The following is a 19,784-nucleotide window of genomic DNA, read 5'->3' as shown; positions in this document are numbered from 1 at the left end:
AGAACGCTAGGCTCGCACCATTACCGCAGGCACCACCGCCGCACGAGTACCCGGTTGCCTGCGTCGCTGAAGTCGTACGACAGGAACTCCGACAGGTGCTTGCCCCTTCCGAGATCCGTACCGAGCTGTCATACCAGCCGAATGCATACAGCTACGCAGACGCGGTCCGCCGTCCGTCGCCGTCTGAGCCGCCGTATCAGCCGAACACATACAGCCATACAGACGCTGTTTACCATCCCTTGTCTTCCCTGCCGGCGCCACAATACCATCAACGGCCTCCTGTCGCCGCCTGGGCCCAACGGGAACCTGTCAGACGGCCCCAGCTCCATATATAGGACCGATATATGGCGCACTGAAGATCGTGGACCATTGTGCTAGAATCGTGGAGAACCACGACACATCTATCGTTTCTGCCCTCATCGCCCGGCTGGCTACCAGGGCGGCCCATATGCCACTACGCGTCGCCTAGCGGATGAAAACCGTGTCCCCTTCAACGACAGCCGCACTGGCCGGCAAGTGAGCTCTTCTACTCTCCGGTCGCGCTCACCGTCTCCAGCACGTTTGGCCTCACCGAACAGCCACACTTTTGCTGACGTTGTGAGAGGTCTTTCTCCCAGCCCACGGCGGGGAAACTGAAAGCAGCGACCTCAAGGGAGAAGGTTGCAAGTACTCAAATTGCAGAAAATCCCCCCTTGTTGCCGAGAAAGGAAGACGCCGATCAAAACGTGCACAATGCCGACAAAAATGTGACTGCCGACCTCGCTGTTACGATTGACGGGCACGAAGTGACGGCCTTGGTAGACACTGGCGCGGACTTTTCAATTAGGAGCAAGCCGCTGGTAGACAAACTCAAGAAAGTCAGGACAAAATGGACGGGCCCTTATATTCGCAATGCTGGCGGACAGATTATGACGCCTACAGGTAAATGTACTGCAAGGCACACGATCGGGAACGCAGCTTTTGCAGTCACATTCGTGATTCTGCCAGAGTGCTGCAAATCACCCATTTTAGGCATGGACTTCTTAAGGGAGTATGGCGCCGTTGTCAACATACGCGACGGCGTAGTAACGTTTTACCCTGTTATCGACACGATCAATGGAACAGAGCGACAACGCCGCACCTTACGTATTATCTACGAGGACGTCTGCATACCGCCACTGGCTTGCAGCCTTGTTTCCGTCAGTTGTGGCACACAGCTCACCGAAGAAGCGGTCGCGGAGCATGCAACCGTCCTTCTCTTCCACCAAGGAGTCGCCATCGCCCATGGCATCGTCTCCTTAGTCGACGGGCGTACAGAGGTTCTATTGACAGATTTCACAAATGAACGTCGGTATATCAGTATAGGCACCGCTTTCGCGTATCTTGATGAAATCGACCACATTGAAGGCTGTTTTGCTATGCAAGGAGAAGCCAAGGCGCCTACAACGCCATGTACACCCACCGTCGACATTGGACCGAGCTTAACACCTGCAGGTTGACACCAGCTTATGGAACTGCTTGAACAGTTTAAGGACTGCTTGTCGTCTACGTCGCGAGTTGGTCAAACGCCGCTGGCAAAGCATCGCATCATCACGGAGGAGACAGCAAGACCCATCCGACAGAACTCGTGTCGTGTAGCTCAAAAAGAACGCGACGCAATACAACAGCAGGTTGAAAAGATGCTATAGGATGATGTCATCCAGCCGTCGACTAGCCCATGGGCATCACCTCTGGTGCTTGTCAAAAAGAAAGATGGTAGCTTGTGGTTCTGCATTGATTATCGCAAGCTGAATCATGTTACAAAGAAAGATGTGTATCCGATGCCGCGGATTGAGGACTCTTTAGACAGGCTACGGCCTGCGCGCTACTTCTCCTCTATGGGCCTTAAGAGTGGATACTGGCAAATAAAGGTAGATGAGCGTGATCGAAAGAAGACTGCATTCGTGACGCCTGATGGGCTTTATGAATTCAAGGTTCTGCCTTTCGGCTTATGCTCAACCCAAGACACGTTTCAAAGGCTCATGGATACTGTCTTATCCGGTCTGAAGTGGAAGACATGCCTAGTGTACCTCGACGATGTGATTGTTTTTTCCGCCACTTTCGAAGAACATCTAAAGCGGCTGCTGTCAGTTCTTCAAGCCATATGGTCCGCGGGACTCAAATTGAAAACTGAAAAATGTCACTTCGGGTTTGAAGAACTTCAGTTTCTAGGTCATGTAGTTAATCAAGAAGGAGTTAAGCCTGACCCCGATAAAACTGCAGCAGTCGCAAAGTTCCCTCGGCCTACGGATAAGAAGGCGGTCAGACACTTCATGGGTCTCTGCGCTTATTACAGACTATGTATTGCCAATTTTGCGCATCTCGCCTCTCCACTCACCCGCCTCACAAGAGACGACGTTGCGTTTCTATGGGGAGAGGAGCAAGAAGCGGCGTTCAACGAGTTACGGCAGCGTCTACAAACTCCGCCAGTACTCGCTCACTTTGAGGAGGATGCGTCAACAGTGATCCACACCAATGCCAGCAACGTGGGCCTTGGAGTTGTCCTTATTCAGTGGCAGGATGGTGCCGAGAGAGTAGTCGCTTATGCAAGTCGAACATTGTCACGTGCCGAGTCCAACTACTAAACCACGGAGAAAGAATGTCTGACCGTCGTATGGGCAGTCACGAACTTTCGCCCGTATTCATACGGTCGCGCCTTTCAAGTAGTAAGCGACCATCATTCGCTTTGCTGGCTGACCAATATGAAAGACCCGTACGGACGTTTGGCACGATGGAGCTTACGGCTTCAAGAGTACGATATGACAGCGGTGTACAAATCGGGAAGACAGCACCTCGATGCCGACTGCCTCTCCAGATCACCTATTGAATCACCGAACGCAGATGCGGATGAATGCGCAGGCTTTTTAAGGATTGTTGATGCGGCCGTCATCTCTCGGCAACAGCAAGCCGACCGAGAGCTCAACACCTTGATCGAGTTATTGGAAGGGCGAGCTATGAAGGTGTTGAGATTATTTTCACGGGGTGTACCTTCATTCTGTTTGCGCGATGGCGTTCTCTATAGGAAGAACTTCTCTCCAACAGGGAAGAGCCATCTGCTAGTGGTTGCCGAAGCGCTCCACCGCGAAATCTTGGAAGCCTGCCACGACGAAGCCACCTCGGGCCACCTTGGGTACACGCGAACACTAGCACGAATCAAACAAAGCTACTACTGGCCTAGGCTCGCAGAAGAGTTGAAGCACTACGTGAGGACATGCCTTGAGTGTCAGCTACGCAAAGCACCACCGACTAAACCCGCTGGGCTATTGCACCCCATTCCGGTACCGGAAACGCCGTTTGCTCAAATTGGCATAGAACTCCTGGGACCCTTTCCACTATCTGACAGCGGCAACAGAGGGGTCATAGTCGCGACAGAGTATCTAACCCGATATGCGGCAACCAAGGCAATTCCGAGCGGCACGGCAGCTGAAGCAGCACGATTCTTTATCGAGGACATTGTCCTCAGACACGGTGCTCCAGCGATCATCATAACCGACAAAGGAGCCACATTCACAGCTGAGCTTCTGCGCATTGTGCTCACGCTGAGTGGCACAGCCCATAGGAAGACGTAGGCCTAACATCCACAAACAAATGGGCTTACCGAGCGCCTCAACAAGACTATCGCAGACGTGCTTTACATGTATGTCGATGTGGAGCAAAAGAACTGGGACACAATCTTACCGTACGTCACATTCGCATACAATACGGCACGCCAAGAAACAACAAAAATGACGCCGTTCGCTCTGGTCCATGGTCGAGAAGTCACTACAATGCTTGACGCTATGCTGCCTCATGACTGCAATGGTTCAGATGCAGATGCCGTAGATTTCACTGAAAGTGCCGGGGAAGCATGACAGCTCAACCGCGTCAGGATAACTAGTCAGCAAGATCGCGACGCACGACGCTACAATCTCCGCCACCAATTTGCCGCTTATACGCCCGGCGAAAGAGTCTGGATTTGGTCTCCCGTCCGACGCCGAGGGCTCTCGGAGAAACTTCTACGCCGGTACTTCGCACCATACAAGGTTCTACGCCGTATTAGCGACGTGACCTACGAGGCTGTTGGTGACGGTTCATGCTGCTCGAAACGTCGTCAACAGGTGACTGAGGTAGTGCACGTAGTGCGCATGAAGCCATATCATTCCGAGTGATGTGTACACCGCCAAGCTATCCACTACCAGTCTATCCGCCACGATTTGATCAGCATCGGGACGATGCTTGCTCTAGAGGGAGGGTAATGCCGCGTCGGTATTCGTGCACAAGTGCGCCCTTGCGCCGACAAAGACGACGACCGGGCTGCTCGAGATTCCGGAACGCGTCAAGAGAAGAAGAAGACGTTCTTGTTGTTGGCACCTTTCTGGTAATCTTCTCTCGAGTACGGCGCGGTGCTTCTATAATAAAGCCCTTGAGTTTTGTGTATCGCGACAATATTATTTGTGCTGTCTTTGGCATCACTGATTCTTCCTCATGTTGGTCTGAAAAGTATGAATAGTACAAGTAATTTTTTTTCTTTTTTTCGTCTTTTTTATTATAATTTTTCTCAGATAATGTTCACCGACAGCCCTGAAAGCCTTCAGGCAGCTATCGAGGACCTAAGCCGGATACCTTATAAAGCGTATGTTTCGCGTGTGATGGAATTTTTAGAGCGGCAGGAGGAGTGGGTGCTATTGTTCCGCACTGCTATGGTCACACGTGGCCACAACACAAACAACTTCGCTGAAGCTGCCATTAGAATACTAAAGGACATTGTGTTGTCACGCACAAAGCTTTCAATGCCGTTGCCCTTCTTGAGTCATTTTCTAAGGTATGGGAGATGTATTTCAAGGCACGGATCCTGAAACATGCAAATAATCGTGCGTCTGCACACCACTTGCTGTACGACAATCTTCTAAAGAAGATGCCGGAAGGAGCCGCACAGACCATCAAGCCGCTTGGGGACGGCTGCTTTACAGTACCAAATTCTAATAATAATGGGGATGTGTATGAGGTATGTGTAGACTCAAGCATGTGCACATGCCCGGCTGGCAACACAGGTGCGTTTTGTAAGCACCAGGCGCTGGTCCACAAGGAATTTGGAGGCCTATTTCCAAACTGCTCTGCACTAACACTAAATGGCAGGCACCAACTGGGGTGGCTTGCTTTGGAAAACAGCTGTCCTGGCATAGAATATTTTGCTGACTTTTCCAATGCTACAGAAGTGGAAAACAAGCTCCATGAGTCAGCAATTGCACTTCTAGACATGGGAGAGTCCTCTACCATTCCCGGGCAGAACCAGGAGCAGACATCTCCACTAGAACTCCAAACCGAACCATCTGCTTTAGTCCTTGAACAACAAGACACAAAGGCAAGTGTCATTTTACAGCCCTCATGTTTCTGCTTGACAGTTAACACAAGTTAAGTGCAGCTTGTTTCTTACCATAACTTTTGTTTTCTTTATAGTAAAAAATGCCAATGTGCACAGTTAATTGGGCTGCCTTCAGCTGGTGCATTTTTGAAGCCACTTGCAGCAAACACAATATAAAATTATAACAATGAGCATGATGGTGTCCCCCCTGCCCCTGACTAACAGTTGAATTGAATTGAATTTATTTGCTAGAAGGATACAAAAATGATGGAAATACACGAGAAGCATCTGGACCCTTAGCATCAAGCTAGTTTGGATCCATACATGAATAATAACAGAGATTTATATTTATAGAATGTCAATTTCAACAGTTGTGCGTTTATGCAGGTAGCAGACATCTTGTATTGTAATTATAATTCAACACTAATACAGGTCTTTGTAATGGTGTTTCAGCGTAACAAAAAAGTGTTTACTTTGTTTTTTTCACGTGTACAGGAAGACTGCTCCACAAAGTACAACCAATGCTAGGGAGCCGCCTTTTGCCATATACATTTCTTACAAGAGGCTGCAGGAACTTCCCATCTTCGCAGCCTCTTGTTGGGAACCGGGAAGACATGATAGATGAGCAGTGAAGTGGACAATTTTTAGTTATACAGTTATACACTATAATTGTAGTTTTATAGTTTATTAGCTAAGTTAAGTAGTTTGGTGTATAGAAGCAGAATTATAGAACTGCTTGACTGCCACAGCCCCTTCAAAGCATCCTTTTGCATGTTTTCCTATTGAAGACATCGAAAATGAAGCAGAAATAAAGTTATCTGATACTTTCAGAGTAAATACCGTGGCAGTCAACACAATCACCTTCTGCTACATTATATAAATCTACTTGTTTGGATCCACTAGGCCTGTCATTAGCTCTCACAAAAGCAGAAAAGCTGCTTATCCTGGTAACCAGTGCACACAAGGCCATCAAATACTTTATTATTCTATTCAATCTGCTATAGCTGTAGGCGAGGGTTGCCACCTGGCCAGTTTTCGACCAGCAGAACCTGTTTTTCTCTGACAATGCAGTGTGCTGGTCGAACCCTTGCATTGACACATTTTTGCGTTTTTCAGTTATATCTCAAGACATGATAAGCTGCTCCCGCCGTGGTGTCTAAGGCATCGCGCTGCTGAGCGCGAGGTCATGGGATCATGCTGAGCGCGAGGTCATGGTCAATCCGGGCCGTGGCTGCCGCATTTCGATGGAGGCGAAATGCAAAAACGCACATGTGCTTGCGTTATAGTGCACGTTAAAATACCCCAGGTGGTCAAAACTAATCCAGAGCCCTTCACTATGACGTGCATCATAATCGGAAACAGTGTTGGCGTGTTAAACCACAGAAAAAAAAACATAAGCTGCATCACATATGTTTTCTCTGGTGTTCTTACCAGACAACTGAGCTGTTACAACTGTGTTAATTTTTTTAAAACAAACTTTTTGCCGTTGTGTTGCAACACTACTTTTGATCCTTAGTTCTCTTTTTTTTCTTAGCGTTTCCCGATAAGTACAAGCACATCTTTAGTTTTGCTGAAGTAGGTCTTCATGGCAATCACCCACCGCTGGCACTTACTGCATCATATTTCACCCATAAAAAGTTTGTATATCAGCATATTGTCACTTTACTTTGTCGTCTTTTTGTTTGCATTTTTTATGATACTCTTCACGACTTCCCCTTTTTAGAACCTGTTACTCTAGGCAGAGTTGGCAACCCTCCTGTCAAAGTAATTTCGAGGCACTACTACGTCGTAGATCTTTAGGCCAATCACTTATTTCTTCCAATATCTTCAGTCTTTCTAAGCACCATCGCAATCTGATTAACTGGTGATCCAGTTTATGATTGATGTTTTCAAACACACAGGGCTTGTAGAAAATGATGCCAAAAATAATACAAAACAAACAAGGGTGAACTTTCGATAACACATTTCTGGCACCATTCTATGCAAGCGATGAACCCTATATGCTTTGAATATAAACTGCTGGATAGTGGTCTCTAGTATTTAAATAATGCAACCAATTTCACTATGGTTCGATTGAGCCTGTCCAGTTGTTGCACTAATGTAAATATCACCATAACATTTTCTGAAATCTGCAGTCTAGGTCATTTTGGTGACAATCGATTCATATAGTGAGACAGATGCAACACACCAGGAGGTTACAGCGGGCGTGGGGGCACTAGCAAACAATAAAATAATAAAAACAGGTGCTAGGGCCTTCACATTTTAATATAAGACGACTTATATTGCCCCTGGAGAAACGTCTTCCCAGCAATGCATTTCTGTTTAAAAGTGAATCCGACTTTAAGTGGATACGTGTAAGCTTGGTCTTTGTATGCTGGCTTTCCCACGTTCTGTGTTGCGGTGAAGCGCACTGAAACGAAAATGCGATGTGAACAGGGCCCGATAACGCTATCACGTTCCACTCTTGAAGGCGAAGCTTAAGCGTCCTTCAATTTTTGTAGTTGTCTTTTAAGGCGAAAGCCTTAGATGGCTCATGAGCCGAAAATTTGACCGTCCAGAAAGTTCAATGGCACCATAATTGATGGTGCCACCTAGCAAAAGTCATGGGTTTGAATGCCTTAACTTTACCTTAAGAAAGTTTATTAAAGCACTCGAACCCACAAACTTTGGTGGCAGAAAAAAGGAAGTAACAACGTATTTGAATGAGAATGTCAAGTAATTTAGTGAATGTCTCGTGAGCATGCAGGCTTTTGCCTTCATCTCCTTTAGCGTGTGCTATAGTGACTGCCAACTTTTGTTTGTTGAAAAGCATGAAAGACATCAATAAAAAGATGTGTTTTTTGTTTCTTGAATAGCACTAAAGATGTGTCACTAAAGAGGGGATAAGTGCTGCGACATTAACAGTTCTACTACATAAAATGACAATTTATCACAGCCGTAGTGACAGCATTTATTGATCACTATCCTGTTTAGTAAGGTGATGATTTGTGCTAGTAGGTCTTGTTCCATAGAAAAAACAGCACGAACATATAGGATACGTTTGAAACCCGCACTGGTGATTACACTTGCCTAGAATACAATGGTATTTACGCAACAATGGTCATTTATGCTCACTTGTTCAACTACTAAGTCATGCCGTGTGTTGCAATATTTTTGGTCTGTCACATACTGTTTTTATCTTTGCACTGGAGCAGACTTGAACATTACATGACAGATGTAAACTAATAACACAGGTCCACGAGATTTGTAAAAAACAACATTCTGCACTGAAAAAGCATTCCATTCGAAGTTAAAGCCAGTTGCAGCGAAATTTCGAAATGTGTATAAAGCATAGTTTGAGATAATGTAGGTATGATATAAAACAGCCGGCACGCAAAATTTTGTCTGAAGTGTAAATGGATGTGTCACGCAATCTTTGCAAACAAAGAGGTTTTTCCTACCAAAACTTACAAATCGCCTTCATTAGTGCTCACCGAAAGTGACATGGGACCCAGCTTGCGTAGCTCCTCGGCATGACCTCCAAGATTGGGGGTGCTGGTGGCTTCTCTGGCATGCTGAGAGGTGACGTACTGGAGCTTCCATCATAGTGCCAGCTGCCAGATGCAGACATTGTCTGCTTATATGCTGTTAAAATGTTGCTTATGACAAATCTGACAATTACCAGCCCTTCAGCTCTGCCAGTGTTAGAGATAACATATTTAAACAATTTAGGCAAAGTAATTTTATTGCAGTTGCTCTTTAATGTCTGCGTTATCGTTAATTTTCTCATATTCCTAACTAAATATTAAAGACAACAGGAAGCAACAGCCGTGTCCTCTTAGGCTGTCACTTACCACATTATAATTGTTGCACTTCAATATTATTTAAGCTTTGCTGCTCGGCAGTTTAGTTTTCATCAATATAAGGCATTTTAGCACAACCAAGGAGAAGTGATAAAAAGGAGACAGAAGTGCTTGCCCTGTCTGTTTCTTAAGTTGTGCTTTAGTCAATATTCTTTAGTTGTGTAAACCTGCATACATATTTAAGTGCACAATTATGCTTGAGCATTTGCTCAATGGAGTGACAACTGATCATTTACTTTTTGTTAGGAAGTTCCTTAAGCACTCCTTTGCTTTCTATTCGTAAGTCCCATACACTGTGCGCCACTGTGCGATTAAGGAGACTGCAACAACAGGAGCATGGCGTAGGGGCCATCATGGCAATGGATGCTGCTTTTGGCTTGGAGCTAAGGCGCGGGCGTTCCATGAAAGTGCAACCCACAGCAGTTTCAAGGCGGCGTCCAGGCATGACGGGAGGCTCAAAACTAGTTCTCGCAGGCCGACCCCAAGTGGTCCTTCACCCAAGAGGCCCAAGAAGCGTGGCCACACACTAAAGCAATGTGTAGATTTAAATGTGCCACATGCCAAAATGCATGGCTACGGGCATTGGCATCGATTGGTTCTCACTGAACCTAACACTTTTTTTCTTTGCGACACGTTCTCAGTAGTAATCTAAAGAATAGTTTCTCATGAAGATGGAGATGAAGTAATCATTGGTAGTCAAACGAGGGATGTCCCAGGCTGACTTTACAGTGACAGTGTGGCACTGCCAACTAGAAAGTTGAATGATTGACAACAGCCAGTTAAGTTGCCGGTGTCATCACCAAACTGTTCATAATGGCTAAACTTCACAAAGCACTGCGGTGAGAGTGTCAGTACTAAGACTACGGACAGCACGGACGAAGAGCCGTTTCAAATAAAGTTTTATTCATTAATTCAATAAGACTACTGTGTCCAAGAGAATGTCGCAAAGTGCTCTGGATCAATCTGACTAGGCATACCCATCTTCCGCCCCACCAAGGAGCTCACTCAGCAGTGAATTTTCATGAAATTCTCTTCTCGTTTGCATATTCTGAAGAGTCGGCAGTATGGTGCTAAACGCGCAGGAGCAATTCTGAAAGGTCTGTGCATCATCAGAATACACTGTTTCATGCACTTCTTTTCATGGCAAGAAGTGACGAAAAGCCAACAGTGTAGTTGTTGTCGTAGTGCCAGACGAGAGTTTCAGAGTTATGGCATGAGTAATGGTGCCGGAGAAAATTAGCATATAGTTTTGCCATCAGTCTTCTAGGTATTGTAAAGCATGAATTAGAACAAACAAAGCCAACTTATCGAACAGAGGCATATTGGTACTGATACGTCTTTCCAACTTTACCATGATTGAAGACGTTTACAAGAAAGAACAAACAACCAATCACCTAGACAAAGTAGAGGTGCAGTTTGTGGCACAAGTTCTTTCCCTCAAGAGCTTGGAACCTGGTCACAAGATACTATGCCAGCTAGCATGTTAGCTGTAAGGACGACTACCCCTCCCTTCAGAAACGCGCCAGGAGCACTTCAACTTGACACACAACAGGCCCATACCGTGCAATGTGGAGCTAAACAATTAGGCCAGGAGACTACATGCAGATACCAAACATACAGAGGAGGTTGCTAATCATGAAGACACAAACGGACATCAGGCACATATAGTGTACTGATGTGGCAATAACCGTGTAACAGTAGTATGTCACTAAATTTAAATACCATGCATGTGGGGACCATTCCCGGAAAGCCTACACCCAGAGAAGCTGAGCCAAAAGTAATCAAAACGGCACTTGGGGCGCATTTGCCGACTACAACATCATCCATGGATTTAACAGATGTCAGGGCCTGCGCATCACAGCATTGTCAGGGAAATCGGGAGACTGACGCACGACTTGCAAACGCATCACCAAGAAGTTCGATTACATGATACATAGCCATGCAGATATTCCAGGACACAAGCGGGCTCATGAGGCCAACCTACGAACTGAAAACCGGACGAGTTGGTGTGGACTCGTTATTAACTACAGCGAATGATAAACAACGGACAAGATCGATGCTCTGTGTGTGTTCACTTCGTTCTTGTCCGTTGTCTTTCTGTTGCGCTGTAGGTAATGAATTCATGAGGCTGCACAGGAGAAGGATGCCCCCGCTCAAGTCCCCGATTGCACATACAAATTTGACACACCCACACACAAACACACACACACACTAATGTTGCAAGACCGCATAGCATGAAGCAGTATCAGCAGGATGACACCAGACAGGGATGAGTGCTAACTTCCAACTAAGGTTTATTCTGAATATGAGGCGGTTTATACAGCTTATCACAAAAAAGGTACAACAAGAAGGGCGGAAACAAATTGGTGCTTGATGCCACCACATAAATAAATAAGAGACATACAGATAAAAATTCCAAGTAGAGGAAAAAAATAACTGCAATTGCCAATCGTGCATGCCAGCACCTCTCAAGAAGCAAGGTTCTTTTTCCAAGAGACAGACAGCTTGCTTACGGAAGTGCACTCTTGCAGTTTCATGTCGTAAAAAATTGTGTTTTTTGGAAGGTATTGACATGTGCATTTGGTGATCAAAATGATGTTTTCTTTTTTTCCCTGGACTTGTAGATTTATTTTTATTTTCTCTCCTGTTTTTGATTATGTTTGGTTTCATCAAACAGTAGTTTTTATCAGGCTTTCTTGCTGTACTTCTTTCTGGAACCTTCATAAATCACTAAATTTTCACAATAAATCTTTTAATTAGTTGGAAGTTAGTGTACCCAGTTCTTACTGCTTCGCACTATACACTCTTGCAACATTGCCCAAATAAACATTTTACAGGATACACAGAAGCATCGCACGGACCATTAAAGTTACCTGTTGCCGTCTAACAATAATGAAGAATAGCCTGGGTGCAAACGGCACTAGAGAACATGTAGGACGAACAAGGATACTAATATGATCTAACAATGAAAAGTTTATGGAACGTGCGGAGTAAATGCTGGCTAACAAGCAATAAACCGAAGATGCACAAAAAGGACATGCAAAAAATAATGTGTGATTATAACAGATTCTGACAGGAAACAGATCCATTCGCAACCTATTGCGAATGGATGTGGAGCTTACTATACGATGTTTTCCACAAGCTACAAATAAGGTACCATGCAGCGCTCACTTTTCTTTTAGGAGACTTCAATTTCCCTGCTATATCATGGAATGACCCTAACCCTGTGGTGAATAGCGGTTCCTCAGAATGCCTTTATTAGCACCTGTGCGGATTTCAATCTTCCGCAACTAGTCAAGCAACCTACCCGTACGAGGTCTTCAAATGCAACTATCCTAGATTTATTATCAACTTCTCAACCGTCACGGTGCAATCAGTGTCACTTTTGCGAGGTGTAAGCGATCAGGCTGCCATACAGTTCGATTTATTGAATACTTCATCAAGTGGGTAAAAACCTGTAAAAACTATCAGAGATTATGCGAGAGGAAACTTCATTTCGATAAATACTGAGCTTAAAATTATTCTGCATGAGTTCGTATCATGCTTTCCAGGTAGGTCTGTACACGAAAACTGGCTTCTTTACAAATCAAAAGTATTCGAGCTTACTAACCGCTACATACCGCTTCGCAGAATCAAGGTATGATACCTTCATTCTGCACCTTGGTTCACACCATCGCTGAAGCGTTTGCGCCATAAGAAGAAGCGTCTCTTCAGAAAAGCCAGGTTATCAGCTGCACCCGCACGCTGGACAGCATATCATGCCACAGAGCATGCCATGTATACGCATGCTCTGTCACATGCCAAGCTTAACTTTTTTCAAACAACGTTGCCGTCTTTGTTAATATTGACACGTATGTTTATCTTTCACCGGTGGAAAGCGGCCACCGGTGAAAGATAAACATGTATACGTGTCAATATCAAATCCACGAAAATTCTGGCAAGTGGTAAACAGTGATGCTGAAGAAATAGTCGAATTAACCACTGCCAGCGATGTTGCTGTCTCCAGGGATGAGTGTTGCTCTGTACTTAACGCTGTATTATCGATGTCATTTATTCATACTGAACCAATTTCATTTCCAGGAATTACTACCCATAATTTCTTTCATATATGGACCCTCTCATTATAGATTTTGATGGAATAAGCCATCTAATCCATAACATAAAGCTTTATTCACCTGGTGCAGACAGAATAAACCCAAAGTTTCTAAAAAATACTGAAATCTACTCATCCATCATGATATATGATTTTTTTGCAGTCCCTCGAACATGGTGTGCTCCCGAACGACTGGGAGATTGGGAAGGTGGTTCCCTTGCACAAAACCGGTAGCAAACATGATCCTGATAATTATAGACCCCTGTCATTGACAAGGATACCTTGCAAACTCATGGAGCATGTCATTTATTGTCACCTCGTAGAATTCTTGGAAACAAACTCTTCACTGCACAGCAACACGCGTTTAGGAAAAACTACTCCTGCGAGACACAACTGTTGCCTTTCACCAACTTCTTATTCTCCGCTCTGGATCGTTCCTCTTTCACAGACTGCATCTTCATAGATTTTGCGAAAGCATTCGATTCGGTATGTCATAAATTGCTACTATTTAAACTACGCGCGCTGAATTTAGACCCTAACGTACTTAAATGGATAGAGTGTTTCTTGTCAGGACGCACGCAATTCGTTACAGTTAATGACCATAACTCTGCCCATTGCCCTGTGACATCCGGAGTTCCACAGGGGTCAGTACTAGGACTCTTGCGCTTCCTTGTATACATTAATGACCTGCCTAACAAGATTTGTTTGTCCATAAAGCTGTTCGCGGATGATTGTGTTATTTATCGTGAAATATTAACTGTTGCCGACCATCTGACGCTTCAATCGGACCTCAGTAATATAGATGCATGGTGTGAGACCTGCTTAATGAAACTGAATACTAATAAATGTAAGGCAATGAGAGTTACTCGACGTAGTTCTCACGACACATCATGTACATATTCTCTTAATAGCGTTCCCCTAACTTAGGTTTTCACCTTGGCATTTATGTTTCTTAGAACCGTTCGTGGCAAACTCATCTGAACTATATAACATGTAATGCTGGCCGTACTCTTGGTTATATAAAACGTAATTTTATTCTATCTCCCACCAACTTAAAGCTTTTGATTTTTAAAACATTAGTTAGGCCCAAGCTTGAATATGCATATTCCATTTGAGATCCCCATGTCAGTTCACTTAATCTAAGCATACAAGCGATTCAAAACCGGGCAGCACGTTTTATTTTATGTAACTGCTCATGTACAGCAAGTGCCACTTCAGTGAAATACAATCTCGATTTGCCTAAACTGTCACTTCGTCGTAAACCGCGCGTCTATGTCTATTTCATAAAATCTATCATTGTAATCCGACTTTAAGAGACTCTCTTTTGTCACCACCATTGTACATTTCTTCCAGAAACGATCATCACTTCAAAGTTGACGTGCCATGTTGCCGCACGAACACTCACTTCAATTCATTCCTTCACACAACAAGCAGCGACTGGAACCGCCTTCCCGCTTCCATTTTTTCACTCGTAAATATGCACGAATTCAAACAAGCCCTTGTTAACCACTTTTTTGTAACCTTGCTACGCTGCTAAAATCTGTTTCTTTTTTTTGTGGTGATACCACCCGCTCCTCTCTGTAATGCCTCGGCCTTGAGAGAAAATAGATGAAAATGAAATGAAAATGAAACACCTAGCCCATTCTTTGGCCACTGGATATGTGCCACCGCGACACATGGGCAAATTTAAGCCTTTTTGTGCTCGTTTTAGCCTTGTTCATTAGCTGGTTTTTATCATTATGCTTTGTTGTACTTTGTGCCCTGTTATGTTTCTTTTCATCCCGTTTCTGTTTGCAAGAGCCTTGTTTATTCTTTTTTCTGTTACTGTTAGGTATTGTAAAAGGTTGTCCCCTTCGTCCTTCTGTAACAACTTTTTTATTCCCCCCCCCCCTCACCTTACACTCCAACCTTGCAGCCTGTGAGGTATATAAATGAATACATCTCTCGCCATTCCTCCCTCAACAAACATTACTGCGTTGATATCTTGGAGTGTGCATCCACATTAGCTGCCATTTGAATTTTGGTATATAGCTTATGAAGAGTTTAGCGCATAAATATTACATGACATTAAGGTTGTGACCTATGCGATGCATAAGGAACCCACCGCAGTGGCTCAGTCAGCTGAGCACCAGATCGTTTTAGCTCAGTGTCAACGTGAGCGTGACAAAGTTATTGCGTACGCAAGTCACCTGCTTTCACACGCTGAACGCAATTACTCGTATGGGCAGTGAGCATATCCGGCCGTACTTATACGGTCGACCTTTCACTGTTACCACGGACCATCACGCTCTCTGTGATGGAGCGTCCATCCAACTGGTCGCTTAGGTCGGTGGGCACTACGTCTTCAGAATTCACCTACACAGTGGTGTAGAAGTCTGGTAGACTACACCAGGATGCCGATTGTTTGTCTCGGTACTTGCGCTGCTGAGCACGAGATCGTGGGATCGAATCCCGGCCGTGGCGGTCGCATTCCAATGAAGGCGAAATGCAAAAACGCCCGTGTGTTTGCGTTGTAGTGCACGTTATAGAACCCCGGGTGGTCAAAATTATTCCGGAGCCCTCCACTACGGTGTGCCTCATAATCAGAACTGGTTTTCGCACGTAAAACCCCAGAAAGAAGAAGAAGAAGGTGCATAAGGAAAACTTGCAAAAGATGGCATGTTGTATTGTTGAAATAAGCAATTGTATATAGGCGCAGTTACTTTAAGAGCATTTAATTAACCACTCGACAAGACCTTCACTTAGCATAGATTCCAACAAGTGCACTTAATCCACATTTCTTTTACTTAATAACGTGGTCGTTACTGCGTGGCTAGATCTTGTAGATTAGAAAAAAAAAACTTGAATAAATCACTTTGTTGCAACATATTTAAAATTGGATACAACACTGCGATTGCAACGCCAGAACATGATACAAACACTCGCACTATAGGATGCGGACAAATGCTCTGGACAAACTCCACGATATTTGGATCCTGAATCTTAAGGAAGTGAACTGTTTAATTCCACCACTGTTAATGGGAGGAAGAAATAAAACTTAATTTTATTCCTTAAACAAAATCGCATGGATAAGCTCAGCCATTGCTGTGCACGTTCGAAATGAGTAATTATAGCTTGCTATCGACATTGAAGCAGCCTTTAGACTGCAAGAAAAAGAAACAGTTTTGCCGCATTGAGCATTCAATAGCAGGCAATTCAAGCGGGGATAAAATTATGCAAGCAGAATCTGCTTGGGAATACCAGATAGGAATGAGCATTGAGGCTTTCCTTTGTACTTTCGTACATTGAGTAATCTAGTTTGAAATTACTCCCATTACCATGTCGTAACAATGTTGATCTAATATATATTGGTTAAATACATGTGTACTGTGAAATAAGGAGCAGTGGCCTATCGGGTGTCCACCATGGAGCGTGGCGTCATCGCTGAGCACGTTGGAGACATGCTCCAACGCGGTGTCATACAGCCTTCGCACGGTCTCTCGGCTACTCCTGTAGTGCTTATCAAAAAAAAAAGATGGCACAATTCGCTTTTGCGTGGACTACAAGCGCCTAAATAAGATCACCCGCAAGGACGTTTATCCACTACCTCGCAATGAAGACGCGCTAGACTGCCTCCAAGGCGCCGAATTCTTTTCATCTTTAGACTTGCGATCCGGGTACTGGCAAGTGCCTGTGGCTGAGTCAGACCGTCCAAAAACGGCCTTCATCACACCCGGCGGTTTATTCGAATTCACCGTGATGCCATTTGGCCTGTGTAATGCGCCTGCCACATTTGAAAGAATGATGGACAACATCTTGCGCGGCCTCAAATGGCAGATATGCCAGTGTTATCTCAACGACATCGTTGTATTTTCCCCGGACTTTCCTTCCCACTTACTTCGACTTGAACGCGTCCTCAAATGCATCGCCGATGCTGGCCTCCAGCTTAACTTGAAGAAGTGTCGCTTCGCCACCCGGCAGCTGGTCATCCTCGGCCATGTCGTGTCAAAAGAAGTTGTACTCCCTGATCCGGCGAAACTACAAGCTGTTGCCCAGTTTCCACGCCCAAAGACCTTGAAAGACCGGCGCAGCTTAATTGGGTTAGCGTCAAACTTCCGCCGTTTCATGCACAATTTTGCCACCATAATATTGTCACGAGCCTCGAGAAGTAGCCCTGAAGGTTTAATAAACGTAGAGCAGCTGGCTCTCGTCTTCGTACGTGATGATCCTGTGTTTAGTGATCGAAGTCTGGCGTACCTTAGAAGAATGTGCGAAGCAGGTCCTGAATTCAAGCAAGAGCTTGCGCAGTGCTGTCTGGCGATCGGTGGACAGTTCAGAATTGATGTCGAGATGGCCCAGAGACGTGTCTGCTGTCTCCACTACTTGTGACGTGAAGCAGTTGTTAACGTTTGCTACTGCGTGAGCAAACGCTAACGAAGTGCCGCGGAACAGGTGTCGGTGCTCGTAGCTAAAGTTGGTAACAAGCAATTGCGAATGACCAGCACGAATCTGTATAACACTTCGAGGCACACAAACACCTTGCTTCAGTAGGTGTTCCAAGTTACTTTCGGCCACCGCTTCGCCATCGCGTAAGCCACAGCATGTAACGTCGACGAGGACACTGGCTCGTGGAGGAAGCGTTACACTGTCTGCCGAAACACGAAGTACGTCGTCGCGCCGTTGGCCGTCTTGCACGTCGATTGCTCGTGCGGCAGAGAAAGTGATACGACGCTCTTGCAGATCGATAATCGCGCCGTACTCCTGCAGGAAGTCAACCCCAAGAATAACGTCGCGGGAGCATTCGCGCAAGACAAGGCAGCTCGCAACGAATGTAGATCCTTGAATCTCAACTCTAGTCGTGCAGGCGCCCAGCGGAGTAACGACGTGGCCGCCAGCCGTCCGAATCTGCGAGTTATGCCGGGGAGTGATCACTTTCTTCAGCTGCATTGCTATTTTCCTGCTTAGTATCGTGTAGTCTGCGCCGGTGTCCACTAAAGCACTCACGGCATAACCGTCAATAGTCACTGGTATGTCGAGCGAAAGCCGGTCGTCTCGTTCATCTGCAGGTGATGGCGGATCGGTATGTTTCCGTAACTGCGTCCGTCGGAGGTCTTCAGCGCTTCGACCGTCAGCGACCTCGCCCCCAAAGATCGCCTCAGTTAGTCTTCCCGGCGGGGACTGGTCGACCGCTCGGGAGAATAGCGCTGGGGCGGAGGTGAAAATCGTCTGGGAGACGGCGATCGCGACTGCCGCCTGGCAGGCGGTGGCAAGCGCTGCTGAGAGAGGTAGTCCTCAATGTCCCGGGGTCGCTGGCCGTATCGGGGTGGCGGCGAGTATGCGGAAAAGCCGCGAATCCCAAGGCGCCGATATGGGCACTGGCGGTACAGGTGGTCAGCTTCACCGCAGTGGAAGCACAGAGGCCGATGATCGGGTGTGCGCCAAACATCCGACTTCCGAGGGGGCGGCCGTCTGTCGTCGACGTGGTGAACCGCTCGCTCCGAATGGTGGGCAAATGGAGCGGCATGAACAACGGGCGGCGTGGTGTACCCAGCGTCGTAGTACGGTATCGGCTGTGCCGACTGAACTGACACCGTAGGAACAGCACGAACGAACAGCGGCGGAGAGGAAGCAGGGCGCTTCAGGGCTTCCGCGTAGGTCGCACGAGGGTATTCAGGAGGTACTGGCGCGGCGTTAGCAGGAGGCAAGGTGTCACGAAGGGCCTGATGCAGTTCGTCCTTTATAATGCTTGCTATGGAGCTTACCGTAGGTTGCGGTGTTACAGCGGCCTTTTGCAACTCTTCACGCACTACAGAGCGGATGAGTTCTCGCAGAGAGTCACCGTTGCTTCCTATGGCCGCGAAAATGTCAGCAGTAGACATGCTGTTCGCTTGCCGCTCATATAGGTTCGAGCGGTGCAGAAGCATTTTTTCCATGGTCACGGCCTCGGACAAGAACTCCGCGACCGTCTTCGGAGGGCTCCGTACGAGGCCAGCGAAGAGTTGCTCCTTGACCCCGCGCATCAGATGACGTAACTTCTCCTCCGTCATTCTTGGATCGGCCCGTCGGAAGAGGCGCGTCATGTCTTCGACGTTAGTGGTCACAGTTTCGTTTGGCAACTGGACGCGGGCTTGAATCGCACGTTCCGCTCGTTCGTGGCGATCAGGACTGGTGTATGTCTCCAAAAGCTGACGACAAAACTCGCGCCACGACGTCAGTTGCCCCTCGCGGTTCTGAAACCACGTACGCGCCATCCTCCAGGTAGAAGTAGACGTGTCGGAGTTTCTCCGTGTCGTTCCATTCGTTCACGGAGGCCACGCGCTCGTATTCGACCATCCAGTCTTCGACGTCTTCGAACACTGTGCCATGAAACGTCTTCGGGATCCGTGGACTCTCAAGTGTGTAACGGTTCGACATCGTGCTTCCCGTACCGGTTGGGGCGGTTTGAAGAGAAGCACTGGTCATACCGGTTGATGTGGTGGGAACTGTAGCGTTGACTTCTGGAGACAGTCCC

General features: G+C 46.3%; 1 pseudogene; it reads left to right on the top strand.

Annotated features, from left to right (window-relative positions):
• Positions 1-4,468: 4,468 nt before the first annotated feature.
• The window catches only part of LOC125947264 (uncharacterized), a 42,857-nt pseudogene continuing 27,541 nt past the window's right edge, over positions 4,469-19,784 (top strand).

Source organism: Dermacentor silvarum, chromosome 7 (genome assembly GCF_013339745.2).
Source record: "Dermacentor silvarum isolate Dsil-2018 chromosome 7, BIME_Dsil_1.4, whole genome shotgun sequence".
NCBI lineage: Eukaryota > Metazoa > Arthropoda > Arachnida > Ixodida > Ixodidae > Dermacentor > Dermacentor silvarum.
Note: the sequence above shows the minus strand (reverse complement) of the source record. Positions and strands in the feature narration are given on the sequence as shown.